This window comes from Salvelinus namaycush, chromosome 30, assembly GCF_016432855.1.
Source record: "Salvelinus namaycush isolate Seneca chromosome 30, SaNama_1.0, whole genome shotgun sequence".
Classification (NCBI taxonomy): domain Eukaryota; kingdom Metazoa; phylum Chordata; class Actinopteri; order Salmoniformes; family Salmonidae; genus Salvelinus; species Salvelinus namaycush.
In genome coordinates, this window is record NC_052336.1 from 21508530 (window position 1) to 21527876 (window position 19347).

Below are 19347 nucleotides of genomic sequence, written 5' to 3' on the forward strand. Positions count from 1 at the left end.
GCGCACAGTAGGCCTGGTGCGTGGTGCCGGAACTGGTGGTACCGGACTGGAGACACGCACCTCAAGGCTAGTGCGGGGAGCAGGAACAGGGCACACTGGACTCTCGATGCGCACTATAGGCCTGGTGCGTGGTACCGGAACTGGAGGTACCGGGCTGAGGGCACGCACCTCAGGGCGAGTGCGGGGAGAAGGAACAGTGCGTACAGGGCTCTGGAGACGCACAGGAGGCTTGCTGCGTGGTGCCGAAACTGGAGGCACTGAGCTTGAGACACGCACCACAGGAAGAGTGCGTGGAGGAGGAACAGGACTCTGGAGACGCACTGGAAGCCTGGTGCGTGGTGTAGGCACTGGTGGTACTGAGCTGGGGCGGGAAGGTGGCGCCGGATATACCGGACCGTGTAGGCGTACTGGCTCCCTTGAACACTGAACCTGCCCAACCTTACCTGGTTGTATGCTCCCCGTCGCCTGACCAGTGCGGGGAGGTGGAATAACCCGCACCGGGCTATGTAGGCGAACCGGGGACACCATGCGTAAGGCTGGTGCCATGTAAGCCGGCCCAAGGAGACGTACTGGTGGCCAGATATGTAGAGCCGGCTTCATGGCACTTGGCTCAATGCTCAATCTAGCCCTACCAGTGCGGGGAGGTGGAATAACCCGCACCGGGCTATGCACACGTACAGGAGACACCGTGCGCTCTACTGCGTAACACGGTGTCTGCCCGTACTCCCGCTCTCCACGGTTAGCCTGGGAAGTGGGCGCAGGTCTCCTACCTGCCCTAGACCCACTACCTCTTAGCCCCCCCCCCAAGAAATTTTTGGGTTGTACTTGCGGGCTTTTCGGGCTTCCGTGCTAGACGCGTCCCCTCATAACGCCGGTTCCTCTCTCCGGTTTCCTCCGCTCTCCGAGCTGCCTCCAGCTGTTCCCATGGGCGGCGATTAACTCCAACTTTAGCCCATGGTCCTTTTCCTTCCCTGATCTCCTCCCAAGACCAGAAATCCTGCTTCGTGCGCTGTCCGTTAACCCGCTGCTTGATCCGGGTTTGGTGGGTGATTCTGTAACGGCATTCCTCCTCCTCTTCATACGAAGAGGAGGAGTAGTGATTCGACCAAAGTGCAGCGGGTTGTGAATACATAATGATTTATTAAAGACAAGACAAAAAACGAACTATACTTGACTAACTAACAAAATAACAAAACGGAGTGTAGACTGACCTAAACCATGAGAACTTACAATTAACACGAAGCACGTAGGAACAGGTACAGACTATAACAAACGAACGAACAAACGCTACAGTCCCATGTGGTGCGCAGACACAGACACGGACGACAATCACCCACAAACAAACAGTGAGAACAACCTACCTTAATATGACTCTCAATCAGAGGAAACGTCAAACACCTGCCTCTAATTGAGAGCCATACCAGGCAACCCAAAACCAACATAGAAACAGAAAACATAGACTGCCCACCCAAAACTCACGCCCTGACCAATAAACACATACCAAACAACAGAAAACAGGTCAGGAACGTGACAGTAATCTTCAGTAATTTTGGTAATTAACAGAAAATCTATGGCAATCTATTTTAACTTTGGCAATTTATACTTTAACTTTCTTTTTAATTATTAATATGTAGTATTCCTTTATTTATATCTGTGTCCATATTGTCCATGAGTTTCTAGTAGGTAGTGTCACGTTCCTGACCGGTTTTCTGTTATTTTGTATGTGTTTGACGGTCAGGGCGTGAGTTTGGGTGGGTAGTCTATGTTATGTGTTTCTATGTTTGTTAAAGGGTGACCTGATATGGTTCTCAATTAGAGGCAGGTGGTTTTCATTTCCTCTGATTGAGAGCCATATTAAGGTAGGTGTTTTCACATTGATTGTTGTGGGTGGTTGTCTCCTGTGTCTGTGTATGTTGCGCCACACGGGACTGTTTCGGTTTGTTTGTTTGTTTGTTCGTTCGTTCGTTTTGTGTAGTCTGTTTTTCCTGTTCGTGCGTTCTTCGTTACATGTAAGTTCTTACGTTCAGGTCAGTCTACATTCGTTTTGTTATTTTGTTTAGTATCAAGTATAGTTCGTTTTTTGTCTTGTTTAAATAAATCATGTCAAACTACCACGCTGCATATTGGTCATCTGATCCGTCTCTCCTCTCCTCGTCCGAGGAGGAGGAAGAGCTAGAGAATCGTTACAGAACCACCCACCGAACCAGAACCAAGCAGCGTGAGTTCGAGCAGTGGCCTACGAAACAGGAATCCTGGACATGGGAAGAAGTATTGGAGGGAAAAGGACACTGGGCTCATATTGGGGAATATCGCCGCGCTCGTGAGGAGATGGAAGCAGCGAGAGCCCAGGAGCGGTGGTATGAGGAGGCAGCAAGGAGACGTGGCTGGAAGCCCGCGAAGAAACCCCAAAAATTTCTTGGGGGGAGGCTAAGAGGTAGTGGGCCGAGGGCAGGTAGGAGACCTGCGCCCACTTCCCAGGCTAACCGTGGAGAGCGGGAGTACGGGCAGACACCGTGTTACGCAGTAGAGCGCACGGTGTCTCCTGTACGAGTACATAGCCCGGTGCGGGTTATTCCACCTCCCCGCACTGGCAGGGCTAGATTGAGTATTGAGCCGGATGTCATGAAGCCGGCCCTACATATCTGGCCACCAGTGCGTCTCCTCGGGCCGGCTTACATGGCACCAGCCTTACGCATGGTGTCCCCGGTTCGCCTACATAGCCCGGTGCGGGTTATTCCACCTCCCCGCACTGGGTGGGCAACGGGGAGCATTCAACCAGGTAAGGTTGGGCAGGCTCAATGCTCAAGGGAGCCAGTACGCCTGCACGGTCCGGTATTTCCGGCGCCACCTCCCCGCCCCAGCCCAGTACCACCAGTGCCTACACCACGCACCAGGCTTCCAGTGCGTTTCCAGAGCCCTGTTCCTCCTCCACGCACTCTCCCTATGGTGCGTGTCTCCAGCCCAGTGCCTCCAGTTCCGGCACCACGCACTAAGCCACCTGTGCGTCTCCAGAGCCCTGTACACACTGTTCCTTCTCCCCGTACTCGTCCTGATGTGCGTGCCCTCAGCCCGGTGCCACCAGTGCCGGTACCACGCACCAGGTCCATAGTGCGTTTTGAGAGTCCAGTGTGCCCTGTCCCTGCTCCCCGCACTAGCCTGAAGGTGCGTGTCCTTAGCCCGGTGCCTCCAGTTCCGGCACCACGCACCAGGCCTACAGTGCGCCTCATCCGGCCAGAGCCATCCGTCTGCCCAGTGCCATCTGAGCCATCCGTCTCCCCAGTGCCATCTGAGCCATCCGTCTCCCCAGCGCCATCTGAGCCATCCGTCTCCCCAGCGCCATCTGAGCCATCCGTCTCCCCAGCGCCATCTGAGCCATCCGTCTCCCCAGCGCCATCTGAGCCATCCGTCTGTCCCGAGCCATTAGAGCCGCCCGTCTGTCCCGAGCCGTCAGAGCCGTTAGTCAGTCAGGAGCCGCTAGAGCCATTCGTCAGTCAGGATCTGCCAGAGCCGCCAACCAGACAGGATCTGCCAGAGCCGCCAACCAGACAGGATCTGCCAGAGCCGCCAACCAGACAGGATCTGCCAGAGCCGCCAACCAGACAGGATCTGCCAGAGCCGCCAACCAGACAGGATCTGCCAGAGCCGCCAACCAGACAGGATCTGCCAGAGCCGTCAGCGAGCCATGAGCGTCCAGAGCCGTCAGCGAGCCATGAGCGTCCAGAGCCGTCAGCCAGCCATGAGCGTCCAGAGCCGTCAGCCAGCCATGAGCGTCCAGAGCCGTCAGCCAGCCATGAGCGTCCAGAGCCGTCAGCCAGCCATGAGCGTCCAGAGCCGTCAGCCAGCCATGAGCGTCCAGAGCCGTCAGCCAGCCATGAGCGTCCAGAGCCATCAGCCAGCCATGAGCGTCCAGAGCCGTCAGCGAGCCATGAGCGTCCAGAGCCGTCAGCCAGCCATGAGCGTCCAGAGCCGTCAGCCAGCCATGAGCGTCCAGAGCCGTCAGCCAGCCATGAGCGTCCAGAGCCGTCAGCCAGCCATGAGCGTCCAGAGCCGTCAGCTAGCCATGAGCGTCCAGAGCCGTCAGCCAGTCATGAGCTGCCCCTCAGCCCAGAGCTGCCATTTATCCAGAACTGCCCCTCAGTCCAGAGCTGTCTCTCTGTCCGGAGCTGCCCTTCAGTCCGGAGTTGCCCCTCTATCCTGAGCTACCTCTCTATCCTGACCTACCTCTCTGTCCTGAGCTACCTTATCCCGGTGCTGCCCCTTGTCCCGGTGCTGCCCCTTATCTTAAGGTTACCATTTAAATTAAGTGGGTGTAATATGAGGGTGGTCATTCTAAGGGGGAGACGTAAGCTGGGATTGACTATGGTGGGGTGGGGACCTCGCCCAGAGCCTGAGCCACCACCGTGGTCAGACGCCCACCCAGACCCTCCCCTAGACTTTTGGTGGTGCGTTCGGAGTACGCACCTTGAGGGGGGGGGTTATGTCACGTTCCTGACCGGTTTTCTGTTATTTTGTATGTGTTTGACGGTCAGGGCGTGAGTTTGGGTGGGTAGTCTATGTTATGTGTTTCTATGTTTGTTAAAGGGTGACCTGATATGGTTCTCAATTAGAGGCAGGTGGTTTTCATTTCCTCTGATTGAGAGCCATATTAAGGTAGGTGTTTTCACATTGATTGTTGTGGGTGGTTGTCTCCTGTGTCTGTGTATGTTGCGCCACACGGGACTGTTTCGGTTTGTTTGTTTGTTCGTTCGTTCGTTCGTTCGTTTTGTGTAGTCTGTTTTTCCTGTTCGTGCGTTCTTCGTTACATGTAAGTTCTTACGTTCAGGTCAGTCTACATTCGTTTTGTTATTTTGTTTAGTATCAAGTATAGTTCGTTTTTTGTCTTGTTTAAATAAATCATGTCAAACTACCACGCTGCATATTGGTCATCTGATCCGTCTCTCCTCTCCTCGTCCGAGGAGGAGGAAGAGCTAGAGAATCGTTACAGGTAGACCATATGGTTCAAGAGAAAATAACCTAATTAATGAAAAAAAACATCTAATCAACAATAGCATTGTAACGGGTGTCATCGGAAAGAAGAGACCAAGGCGCAGCGTTCTTTGAGTTCCACATAATTTAATAATGAAGTGAAACTTAGAAAGGACAAAACAATAAAGAATAACAACAACTGAACAGCTTCGATGTGCAAACTCCCTGCACACAAACAAAGAACAAGATCCCACACAGAAGGAGGGAAAAGGGCTGCCTAAGTATGATCCCCAATCAGAGACAACGATAGACAGCTGCCTCTGATTGGGAACCACACTCGGCCAGAAACAAAGAAATACAAAACCTAGAAATAAAGTACATAGAATGCCCACCCAAATCACACCCACACAAGCATTATTTTCATTTAACTCTGCAACTATTCCAACTATTTACTTTTTTCACAACTGCCACCAGTTTGACGCCTAAACATTGACAACAAATTCTTATTGACACAGTAAAATAAATACGTTTGTAAAGAAAATAAATACATATAGAATATTTAATGCTGAAACCCTCATATTTAACACCAATGGTATTCACTAAGTTGATGGTTTATATTTAGGATAATGTTTTACAGCTTTGTCATTCCATATATATATTTTTTTAAATAATCTTATTCAATGATTTAATATATTTTACACGTGATACAGCCGCACAGAGGTCCAGAGATAATTACAGACACCTGTGATAATCTGAAGTAGATGGCTGATAGATTACATAAAATCCATGAAAGATACCAACATTCTGGTAGTTTACTGGTAAACTTTGAAAGTTTCCAGTAATATACCCTCCCTTTGCTACCCTAATCACTGGTTATTGTATCTCTGCTCTGTAGCAATGCTGCATCTCCTCTCCTGCTCCAGCAGATGTGGATCCCCATGGTGACAGGAGAAAAACACCAGAGAGCACTGCAGATGGATGAGTTACACGTCACAACAAGGAGGAGACAGAATGACAGAGTATGTGTTTGTGTTGCTGTGTGTGTGGTGTGCATGTGAATGTGCGTTTGTAAAAGCAGGTGTGAGTGCACACATACAGCGTGTGCATGACTCCATGTACACAAATGTATATATCTGGGCCTGTATTTTGCTAATATATCAAATCAAATCAACTTGTATTGGTCACATACAGTACACATGTTTAGCAGATGTTATTGCGAGTGTAGCGAAAATGCTTATTGCTTCTAGATCCGACAGTATCTAACAGTTAATATCTAACAATTTCACAACAAAACCTAATATCTAACAAATTCCACAACAAAACCTAATACACACAATCTAGTAAAGGAATGGGATGAGAATATATAAGTATAAAATATATGGATGAGCAGTGACAGAGCGGCTAAGATGCAAATAGACAGTAAATAATAGATAGTGTAGTATACAGTATATACATATGAGATGAGTAATGCGAAATATGTAAACATTCTTAAAGGGGCATTTATTAATGTGACTAGTGCTCCATTTATTAAAGTGGCCAATGATATCAATTGTGATATCAAGTCTGATATCAAGAATGATATCAAGAGGCAGCCGCCTCTCTGTGTAGTGGTGTCAGAGTGAGAGACAGACAGACAAAGGCAGAGAGAAAGCTCTCAATTCAATATTTGTTCAATTTGCCATATCTACTGAACAAAAATATAAACACAACAATTTAAACAATTTTACTGAGTTACGGTTCATATTAAGAAATCGGTCAATTGAAATAAATTCATTAGGCCCAAATCTATGGATTTCACATGACTGGGCAGGGGCGCAGCCATGGGTGGGCCTGGGAGGGCATAGGCCCACCCATTTGGAGAGCCAGGCCAAGCCAATCAGAATGGGGTTTTTCCCCACAAAAGGGCTTTATTACAGACAGAAATACTTTCATCAGCTGTCCAGGTGGCTGGTCTCAGATGATCCCACAGGTGAAGAAGCTCTGGAGGTCCTGGTTTGCTGTGGTTACACATGGAAATGCGGTTGTGAGGCTGGTTGGACATACTGATAAATTCTCTAAAATGACATTAGTAGAGAAATTAACTTTCAAATTAACATTCAATTATCTGGCAACAGCTCTGGTGGACATTCCTGCAGTCAGCATGCCAATTGCACACTCCCTCAAAACTTGAGACATCTGTGGCTTTGTGTTGTGTGACAACATTTTAGAGTGGCCTTTTATTGTCCCCAGCACAAGGAGCAACTGTGTAATGATCATGCATTTTAATTATCTTCTTAATATGCCACACCTGTTAGGTGGATGGATTATCTTGACTCACTAACAGGGATGTAAACACATTTGTGCACAACATTTGAGAGAAATAAGCTTGTTGTGCATATGGAACATTTCTGGGATCTTTTATTTCACCTCTAGAAACATGGGACCAACACTTTACATGTGGTGTTTAATATTTTTCTTCAGTAATAGTATGGTAGGTCTCAACACCTGATAACAGTACTAGTGTCGATGTGAGAGAAATGAAAAACGTTAGAGTATTGGTCGTCATGGAAACCACATTGTAGTAACTCCGCCGTATAGCTGCTGGGAGAGGTGAACTATGAGATGTTGAGGGTGAGCCCATGGAAGGTCATGGACTTGCAGTAGTATGTACAGCCCTGAAGGTGGCGTTGTATTGTATGATAGGTACTATACATTACCAAGCAGATTATTCTGTCATATTTAGTCACTACACATAAACCGACAAATACACCTTTCTATTCTCTACCCCTTTCCTCTTTCATCTGTACACAGCATGTGAGGTTAGCATAATGGTTGTAAACCATATGGTTTGAAAAAGCAACAATACCATAGATTATCATCATCACTTGCGAGCCAGCGTGAGTGGCACAGAAATTAGACAGGCATGTCGTTATGTGAGTTTTATCTGAGCACACAGTCAAATGGAGAGTGAAGGGGCATCATTCTCACTGGGGCTTAATGTGTTTGGACTCACAGGGCTAAGAGTAATGACAGCTTCGCCAGACAACAGAATCCTCCCGCCGTGCCACGCCTGCTAAAACAGCCCCATCACATCGTATCCTCGCAGCACCCAGGACAAATAGACACTACTCTGTCAGAGGAGGAATTCATACCCACAAAGCACTGCTGCCAGACCCCCTCTCTTCCAGTCTCCCCCCATCGCGCACAATCATCTTTAGGTGACACCATGTCCACACACCCACTCAGGACCAGAGATGGTGCGGTGCGGGCAGACGGGGCGCTGGGGGAGGTAGGGGTGTGCAGAAGCCTGTCTATTTCGAGGTCATGTTTGATAAGCCCTTCTATGATGTGACGAGATGAAGTGACAGTTTGTCAAAAGCAGGTCACGGGGCAGAGGGTGTAAGCAGCCTAGCATGGTCGTCTATAGACAGACATAATTAGGCATTCATTATCATATCAGTTAATTACTGGACTACTGGTTGTTTTCTCTCAGGAAAGATCCCTTCTGGACACCAGCTCAAAATAGGGAACAGATTTCTGATGCATACATATTTTGTTCCTTTTTCTCTCCTGTTCCCTTATTATAATAGTTGTGATGGCAAAACAATGGCTTTTCTCTTATTCTAGCTGCAGGCGCCATCTGGGAGCGAGACGAGCATCACAGTACATAATCCATATGGTCGGGGCATCATGACTTTGCTCATCTCATCTCTTGTCAACATCTCTTCTGCTCAAGTCCTCTCTCAAATGATCCACATACACATTACTAACAGAAAGACAAAAACATGCTTGTGTTTATGTATTTTTGCACGTCAGTCGGTCTTAGATTCAAATTTTTAACTCGTGTCTTCAATCTGTTTTTTTATGTGGAGTCGAGGGATGATATATGTTTGGTAATGTATTGGGACGTTTTAAGAAAGATTTGTGTAAGATTTTTGTCGCCGTTTTCCATACTCACAAAATGTAAGTTTCCTCATTAATCAGGTGCTATAGATTAAGACTCGTCATACTATCTGATTATAATACATTTATTACAATACATACAATTATTTGCCACCTAAATATCCTCCCCACCCCCAGTCGTTGTTCAGTGTCGGGAGCTGGGGGCTTTTTTAGACCCATCTGCTGTCTCGCACCTTCTAATCTGCACCCCCCACCCCCTCCCCGGAACCCAACGGCACCGTACCCCTCATCTTGTCCCCGTCCTACCCACCCATCACCCAGTGCATAATATATTCCCCCTGTAACCAAATACTACAGCTCACATTGTATTAAGCCACATTGCATATGCTTATAACACGCACAGGGTGATGTTTACAGACCTGTCATCTGGAATGTACTGTGTGTATCTATGTATGTTTAGAAATAAAGAGTGTCAATATTAAATCAGTATAAACCCCTGTGTGTTTAATAATTATGACAAATTCTTATTCTACTCCAAATAAACACTTATTTGTCAAAAATACTTTTTTATTGTCATCTGTTTTGTTGATCAGCTTTCTGTAAAACCTTCTCTGTCCAGTGGTACTTTCAGTGTGCAGATTACTGAGGTGAGAGAATAGCCTTATTTCTCTGTTATTTGTAACGGCACAAAGCCACTTTGTCATACACTTTATGAAGAAAAGAGTCCGATGAATACATTTTCCCTCTTTGTGATGTATCAAGGCTAGGCCTATTCACTGGAGCTATGTGCTGATGTGGAGGAGGTCAGATGGCAGAGAGAGAGAGAGAGCAAAGAAAGGAAACTGAGAGGCTGTCCTACGATGAAACTCAACCTTGACTGTGTAAATCAGACCTCAAAACACCCGATGCCCTCTTCCTATCGCGTGTGTGTGTGTGTGTCCACGGGCCAGCCGGGAGAGGGTCCTAATCCTTGTAATTCCACAGAGGGAGAGGCAGAGGGTATGAGCTGTTGAACAAGATAAAGAGGAGAGAGGGAATGGAGGAGAAGAGCGGAGAAGGAGAGCGAAGATTAGGGGAGGAAGGTGTGATAAGGAGATTCCGAGTAGATGCAGAAGCATGGAGAAATAAGAAAATAGAAAGGGGATGCAAGGACAGCAAGTGAATAAGAAAATCAGATTGCTTGTGGGAGATAGAGAGAGGGGAAGAGGACAAAGCTGAAGGCTGTGTGAGATAGGCTGGTTATCCCCCCATCTCCATCTCTCCTAATCTCACTCTGCCTCCTCCATACAGTATCTCTCTCTCCATCTCTCCATCTTGCCAAATAGTTGGAAAATTCACTGCCAGTGTGGTTGTGGTTTAATTGGCTTTCAGTATTCATAATTAAAACAATGCCTTGACGTGCAGCTCCTACATTGTCTTCCATTAATTTCAGATTGCTCTTGTCATTTGCACATTACCCCATGCAAGAGCAAATTAAAGTGTTTCATTCCCCCCCTTCAAATTCAGCATCATCCTCCCCAGCTCTCTCTGATTAGACTGCTATTTACCAGACCGCTATCCCACAATTCTACAGCACATAAAGCAGGCGCAGATTAGGACCCAGGGGATGCTGGGAAGAAGGAAAACAAAGGACTCTGGGATGTCCAGGGCAGTTAATGACACTTTCATGAGGAAATCAAAATAGCTCTTTAAATCTGGCTGCTATTTACCCTGGCAGCAGATCCTGTTGGCTGGTTGCTGATGGAACAGAACAGAGCGGTCCCGGACCGTATGGACAGACTAGTGTTCAGCAGGCCAAGAGGGACTTTGATTGTTTACAGGATCAGCTGAACAAAAGAGAGGGGAATCATTTCCTTCTAGCCTCAGGGTGTTTGGAGGACCTTGGCCTCCTCCCTCTCCTATCTCCCTCCTCCTCCCCCTCCTCTCCTTTGCCAGGGACAGTTTCAGGAGAGGCTGTCCTGGTTCCTACCCCTAATGCCAAGCCCAATCAACCCTCTGGCCCCCAGCCTCCTGGCCCCCAACCCTCTGGCCCCCAGCCTGAAGCTGAGGGAATTCTGGACTGACAGTCGCCCCCAGGGCCGTTCTGACTGTGCCCCAATCACAGCCCAGAGTGACGGCTGGGCACTCTCTCACCTCCTGATCTGACCTGGCCCTGCCTCATGGGGTCAGTCTCCGCATCAGCCAACCCAGGACCACAGGGCTGGAGGCTGGAGGACACTGCTGTTCTGGTGCTGCTGGGGGATGGAGAACTCCACTGATCCAGCTCCACACACTGGGTTCTAATAACTACCCTTTTCCTTTTCCACTGCCTACTTTCTGAGAGCTTGAGTTAGAGTTGGGAATTTGACAGTGGTGGCTGTACGTCTTGTGCAGTTCCTTTTTTATAATTTTGTCTGAAAGGTGTAATTATTTGCCCCTTAAATATCCTGACGTGTTCACTAGGCCTTCCACTCAGCACGTATAATTTAATTTGAATTCATTACTCCAGTCAGTTAATATATTCATGACTTCCAATTCCCTGCGCTATCCTGCCACCTGGAGTGTCCTCCCTTATGTGTGTCACGCCCCCCCTCCCTCCCCCGCTGTGTCCCTGGGGGGCCATGAAGGGGTGTTAGGGCTGGGGTCAGAGAGGCCCACTGGTCCCCACCGTCATTAGGCTGCAGTGGAATGTGTTAGAGCAACCAGCTGGGACCAGGCTGGCCCTCTCTGGGGGAATGGTGGGGCCAGAGGGGGCACCTGCACCGGAGCCTGACTGGATGGGCTGGCAGGGCAGAGGGGTGAGAGAGGGGGCCATATAAGACTGGCAGCATTGGGAGAGGGAATGAGGAGTCAGACTAACGTAGATCATAGAGGCTGTGTTCTGAATTAAAGTGTGTGATTTTGGTAACACTTTATTTGGATAGTCCATCTGTAGATGCTCTGCAAACTATCAGTAACATGTCTACAGATGGTTTGTTGAGCATCTATAGATGGACTATAGACACCTTCTTGTTGAAAGTCAACAGACAGATGTAGACCATCTACAAATAATTTCTATCTCATGATGCTTGGGCACGAAGCCAGACTCCAGAGGGGAGGCCCAAGGCGAGCGACCGACCGACCGACCGACCGACCGACCGACCGACCGACCGACCGACCGACCGACCGACCGACCGACCGACCGACCGACGGACCGACGGACCGACGGACCGACGGACGGACGGACCGACGGACCGACGGACGGACGGGGGGACTGGGGGACTGGGGGACTGGGGGACTGGGGGACTGAGGGACTTGATGGGACTTCAACCAGGCAAAGGCACACATAGACACACAAATAATCTCCTCCAAAGTGTTGGTTGTTTGTGGTGTGTGGTGTGCCTCGGTAAAGTTATGCTTCCTCCACATAGCATAGAAATAGAAACATGTTTGCCTTTAACCCCAACAGAACCTAAAATACAAATTTGTTTTACTCCAATGTCTGTAAACAAACACTATATAGCCTCAAAACATGGTTAAAACTATTTTTTTGATATCAGTCCTTGCATCGATACCTCTGTCTAGGAATTTGAGTGTGGTTACATGTCTCCAACCCCATCTTTCAGCTTAGTTATTGTTTTAAATGCTGATTGACGCTTTAAAGCTGGTAGAGGGGTAAATTTGACATCTTTAAAATCAAAAAGCAGTATTATATTCTCCGTCAAAATCTGACAGACACTGTGAAGAAAATCTGACAGACAATGTGAAGCTGTTGTAGAGATAGGAATCACTATCACTATAACTATATCACTATAACTCACACTGAATTCAGAACAAGGATCAGAGCTCCTCAACTCTCCATCCCATAACTCTCCTCTCCTCTCCTCTCCTCTCCTCTCCTCTCCTCTCCTCTCCTCTCCTCTCCTCTCCTCTCCTCTCCTCTCCTCTCCTCTCCTCTCCTCTCCTCTCCTCTCCTCTCCTCTCCTCTCATCTTATCTTATCTCCTCTCCCTCCCATAACTCCCTCTCCTCTCCTCTCCTCTCCTCTCATCTTATCTCTTCTCCCTCCCATAACTCTCTCTCCTCTCCTCTCCTCTCCTCTCCTCTCCTCTCCTCTCCTCTCCTCTCCTCTCCTCTCCTCTCCTCTCCTCTCCTCTCCTCTCCTCTCCTCTCCTCTCCTCTCCTCTCCTCTCCCTCCCATAACTCCTCTCCTCTCCTCTCCTCTCCTCTCCTCTCCTCTCCTCTCCTCTCCTCTCCTCTCCTCTCCTCTCCTCTCCTCTCCTCTCCTCTCCTCTCCTCTCCTCTCCTCTCCTCTCCTCTCCTCTCCCTCCCATAACTCCCTCTCTCTCTTTCCTTGATCTGCTCTTTTGTTTCCTTCCCCACTCCTGGCCCACATAGACTACTAGAATATGTCCCTTCTGTCTTTTCAATATTTCATATGAGGAGCAGCTCCAAGCTTGATCATTGCAAGGTGCCAGTGGAGTAGTTCAAAGGCAATGGAGGTCCCCTGACAACAGGCAGAAGCAGGGTTTGGGGGGGGGGGGGGGGGGGGGGGGTGGAGGGTGAGAGGGGGTGTCAGCCATCAAACAGCCTGACTCTGACAGAAGCTCTGCCCAAAGCTCTACTGTACACCTGCCCTGGAGCAGGAAGAACGAACAACCGGCTCCTGCAGGAGAGGAGCAGCATGGATGGATAGATGAGGGGAAGGACTGTCTACTCTACAGACTGCTGTAGGTAGATCACATCTGTAAAGGGTTTGGTCACACATAGGACAGTAACTCTTGAAAGTGACTCATTTTGTTTTCAGCACCTCCATGCTGTGGACAGCTCCAGCTGCCTCTCACCAACTGGATAAAACCAGACTAGTCTGTAGTAAACAGGAAGTGGAAGACAAATTGAATTACTGATTGGGCATTGTTGTCATGGAACAACTGGGACGGTTTTCTTTTCCCCCTTTCTCTCTGTCTTTAGTCCCTTCTTTTATCTGAATATATAAATTTTTAGAATTGGGTATTTTGAATGTAATCGTGTATGGAATGAGCATGTGTGTGTTTGCGTGCGTGCATGCACATGTGTGTATGTGCATCCGTGTGTGGGTGTGTGTGTATTAGACAGGAGGGGGCTTCATTATTAATCATGGCCCTTCCCTGTGTGAGTGCTGCTCACTCTTCATAGTTTAATGACTGAAAATGGGCCATAATTATGGGCTGTCAGTCCGATGTACGGCTCCCCTCCGCTCCTCCATTTCAGAGGTCCATGTCATCTCCTCTGCTGCCTGGCTGCTCTCTCTGCTCCACCACGCCCAGACCCCTTGCCCCCTCTGCTGCACACCCTGTACCCATCACCCATCATCTCTACTGTCCACCTCCACCATGGAAGGAACATGCTATTCTGTCAGCATCACTGCGTTAGTTTGTATCACCGAACCACATGACAGTAAGTGCACCTTAAAAGTCCACTCTGTCCCTATGTGGAGGGAGGCAGGGGAAGTGGGTGGGGTCAAAAATAAAATACAACAATAATATGCCAGTTTCACCATGAAAACCTGAATATCCGACTTATTATATGCATGCTTCTGTTACTACAACTGTACTTGCAGCATGTGTTTTTATTGTTATTCATCTCCACTAAGATTGAACATCACCTCTCCTTTGCTCTCCACCCCCTGCTCTCCACCCCCCATTTACTCTCCCTATCCCTCCCTCCTTTCTTCCACCCCCCCCCCCCCCCTTCTTCTTCCCTCCCTCTGCACTTAAGCTCATCTTTATGCGGTGCGTGGCTTGTCAGGCCTGATGATGAATCTGTTTATGAGTGGAGAGGGCTCATTTCCCCTGAGTGGCCTCTCTCTCTCTCGCTGCCTCAGCCCAGGGATGATCCCTCCATCTCTGCAGCTCTGCAGCCTAGGGTTGACTGGCCCTGCAGCCCTGCACCAGAGACCCCACTAACACCACACCATCATCATTACAACCAATCACAGGCTGGAGAGGTCAACACCAACACATCGTGTCACTGACCACAGACACTCACAGTGGGCCGGAGAAAACAACGCCACACAGTAACATGGATCTTTATACCTCACTGACTGTGTTCAGAAGGAAGCAAATACACTGCCTTACACCTCCACAGCAGCTGGTCCGTAATGCCTAAGGAGAAACAAAACATAGCATACCTACATATAGCATAGGTTTATGGTTATAAGTTACCTGTTCTCTCCAATGGTGAATGCTAACATTTGACACATCCACTGTAATTATGTGCACGTTGAGAACAGATGCCATATATCTAACTTCCTCTTTACAGATGCCGTATCTTAATTTGTCCATCCTGTTGCAGGAATTTTCCTGCACAATCGTGTATTTGAGGTTTCCACTTTAAAATGTCACACTTGATTTGCCCTGATGAAAAATGTATCAACCCCTAAATTATTTTGTAATTAATTATAATCCACATAATTCCTGTTAGTGCATTATTTTACTACCATAGCAAACTGTCTCAAATTAAGATCCTACATCTGTATCTCTTTTCTTATCACATCTAATAGCAATACAGTATTTGTAGAGGTGGGTGTGGTTCACAGGAAGCTGGTGGCACCTTATTTGGGGAGGATGGGCTCGTGGTGATGGCTGTAGCAGAATTAGTGGAATGGTGTCAAATACATCAAAAACATGGTTTCCATGTGTTTGATGCCATTCCATTGACTCTATTCCAGCCATTATTATGAGCCGTCCTCCCCTCAGCAGCCTCCACTGGTGTGGTTCCATGCTTTGCACAGACACACAGACTGTCACGACTTCCGCCAAAGTCGGCTCCTCTCCTTGTTCGGGCGGCGTTCGGCGGTCGTCGTCACCGGCTTTCTAGCCATCGCCGCTCCATTTTTCATGTATCCATTTGTTTTGTCTTGTTCCCTGCACACCTGGTTTTCATTCCCCAATCAATTCATATGTATTTATTCCTCTGTTCCCCATCATGTCTTTGTGGAAGATTGTTTGTGTTACGTGTATTTTGATATTATGGATATTGTTACGCGCATTACTTTTTGTCTATGTTCCGTGTTTTGAGCACATGTTATGTATTTTGTGCTGTCATTTTGACCGGAATAAAAAGTGCGCCTGTTCACTACACTCTGCTCTCCTGCACCTGACTTCGCCTCCAATACACACTCCTAACACAGACACAGACACACAGACACACAGACACAGACACATCCCACTGTGCTATGAGCACTCCCACTCTCTTTCCCTTTCTCTCTCTCTCACACATGAGGGATTTGCTGCTTGTTTAAGTCTTCAGCATCACTTTCAATATGGAGAGCTTAACAAAATTAAGAAAGCAACATTATCAACATAGAAACCATATTGTCTGGGACTGGCTGTTCCCTCCTGGGTTTTTGAGTATGAGCTTGCTGTTAAAATTCCGCCAGCATCTACAAACCCCTGTTGGAGGTGGTGAAGGAGCTAGCTATTATCAATTAATCTTTGCTTTTTCCCCTCTTCCAGAGACTTGTACCATATGGTTCTCTGTCAGCGCCTGCTTTTAATTTACTCATTGTGTCTGCTGCGAAACAGACCAACAATTTATCTGGATTGCTGATTTAATCAGGAGAGCGAGGAGCGATGGAGGAGAGAGCTACACTCTAGCAGTCAAACACACACACAAAGGCACACCAATACATATTGCTTACTCGCACACATACACACACACACCAATACATACTGCTTACTCGCACACATACACACACACCAATACATACTGCTTACTCGCACACATACACACACCAATACATACTGCTTACCCACACACACACACACACACCAATACATACTGCTTACTCGCACACATACACACTGCTTACTCACACACATACACAAATACATACTGCTTACTCGCACACACACACAAATACATACTGCTTACACACACACACACACATACTGCTTACACACACACACACACACACACACACACACACACACACACAAACCAATACATACTACTTATTCGCACACATACACAGAAACCCAAAGGACAGCACTTTAGATTTCATCATTGAAACTACAATATAATTGTTTACATGTTACATACAGTACATATTATGGCAATATTATCTACACACTGATACTACAGTTTTTAACAATCACTTTGGCACTAATTTCAGAACCTTGTGGTCATTTTTCAAAACTCTAGACGCAAAACTCAAAACGGTCATCACTTGTAACACAGGCTGTCCAATGTTCAAAACATTGCATTGTGCATTCATATCTTTAAAGAAACCTTGCACTTGCAGAATCATTGGTTCAAATAACTAATTTATTATGAAATACCATAGGACCATTCATTTAGATCACCCACACACAAGATACCAATAGTTTCACTGTGTCGTTGTTCGTACAATCATTAAATATTGTAGTACAAAATAGGTGATACATGTTTCATTATGCTACTACACGTAAATACATCACTGTAAAATAACTAGTAGAGAGAACATTACAGACACAGTGGAATCATTGAACAAAATACAAAATGTATTGATGAAATACAATACAGTTTTTCTCAGTCGCTTTGGTGCATTTTTCACATCATCCCTAACATGTGCAAAATAATAAGTACATTTCTCAGAACAATTTGTACGAACTGCAATATACAATAGATATGTTTCTAAAGCTAGTCAGTCACTAAAAATCCTTAGTACATCTCTCAAAAGTAAATATTCATGCCAATGATCATGTCAGTGTCATCAGAATGATAAGTCATTGAGTCATTGTTCACGAACAAGGTCGTCAAAATGTTTAGGCATGTTGTCAATGTAACTGTGTACTTTGACAGTATTACCTGATGTAAACTTAGGCTACAGTTTGGATGACAGTTACTGTATTGAAAATGCACAAGGCTGCACTTCTATGGCATATATCAATTTCAACAGTACTATTTACATATTACTGTATGTGGGTTATTGATTGAAAGAGACTGGACAACCCAAGGGGCACAAAGGAAAAAAAACTCAATTAGAAAGAAACACAGGAAACCACCCCTAAGGCACAACTTTGCCCGCAGCACTGTTGTGCTGTCTCTACACATCCAGACGTTCCTGTCTGTCGGCCCACATATTCTCATCCACATCACACCGGATATTTTCCCTTCCAATGCAACGTGGAAAGAATCTTTTGGAATGCCTTATCCATCCTCTGCAGGCGTCTACTGTGATGTCCTCACATGCTGCATCCATTGCAGCCAGCAGGGTCATCTGTGTGTGTGGCTGACGATCATACACCTTCCACCTCCATGCTGAAAAGAACTCCTCAATTGGGTTAAGGAATGGTGAATAAGGTGGGAGGAATTCTATGAGCATCCTCGGGTGGGTCACAAACCATTGCCTTATGATGTTTGATCGATGGAAACTCACATTATCACAAATGACCACATACTTTGGCAAATCCTCTCTAAACAGACCCCTCTCATCATCAGGGATGAGAGCCCTGTAGAGAGTCTCTAAAAAGTTGAGTAGATGCTGGGTGTTGCATGGCCCTATAAGGGGGATATGGGTTAGGACACCATGCTCCGAAATAGCAGCACACATGCTGATATTTCCTCCCCGTTGGCCTGGCAAATCCACAGTAGCTCTGTGACCGATGATATTCCGACCCCGCCTTCTGCATTTGGTCAGGTTGAAGCCAGCCTCATCCACGTATACAAAGTTGTGAGAGGGTTCACTTGATTCCAACTCCATTATACGCTATATCCCAGAACACACAGTTGAATTTGTTTTGGTAAGGAAGAGTGACATAAAATGTACATATATTGCATGTTCCTTCCACAGCAATGGAAATGTGTGCAGTTTATGCTTACTGTACTATGTATCACTATAAAATGTTGCTGTAAAGTAGTTACATAGATATATGTTTTACCTGTACATACTGGTACCGTAGCTCCTTAACTCTGTCCTCATTCCTTTGGAATGGTACACGAAACAGCTGTTTCATACTCATCTGGTTTCTATGCAGCACCCTGTCGATGGTTGTTCTATAATGGTCCTTTGTATTTCCCTGAGTCTCATGGCATTGTTTGCTCGGACCATGGTGCAAATAGCCTCCTCCTGTTGAGGTGTGAAAAGGCGTCCTCTGCCACCGGTTTGAGGTAATCTTGCAGTCCTATGTGGGGAAAAATGCAGTGATGCATCGCACACTTTCACATAGACAAAAACTATGCAAACACACATTTTACTGTAAAACATACAGGTGGGTGCATGTAAGGTGCAGTATGTATCTGTATAGAGTATATTTCTGTATGCTGTGAAATACAAGTGGACTACTGTAATATGAAGCATTGTAGGAAGTATACAGTATACTGCTTATATACAGTAACAGTGCACTGTACATTGGTGGACATACCTGTTCTCTCTTCGAAACGTTTGAACTATTGAGGACACGGTTGATCTCCCAATATTCGGCTGCACCCTTCGACCCGCCTCAGCCATTGTAAGGCTATGATTGACAACATGGTCTACAATAGTGGCCCTTATGTCATCAGATATGCGCCTATGTCCTCT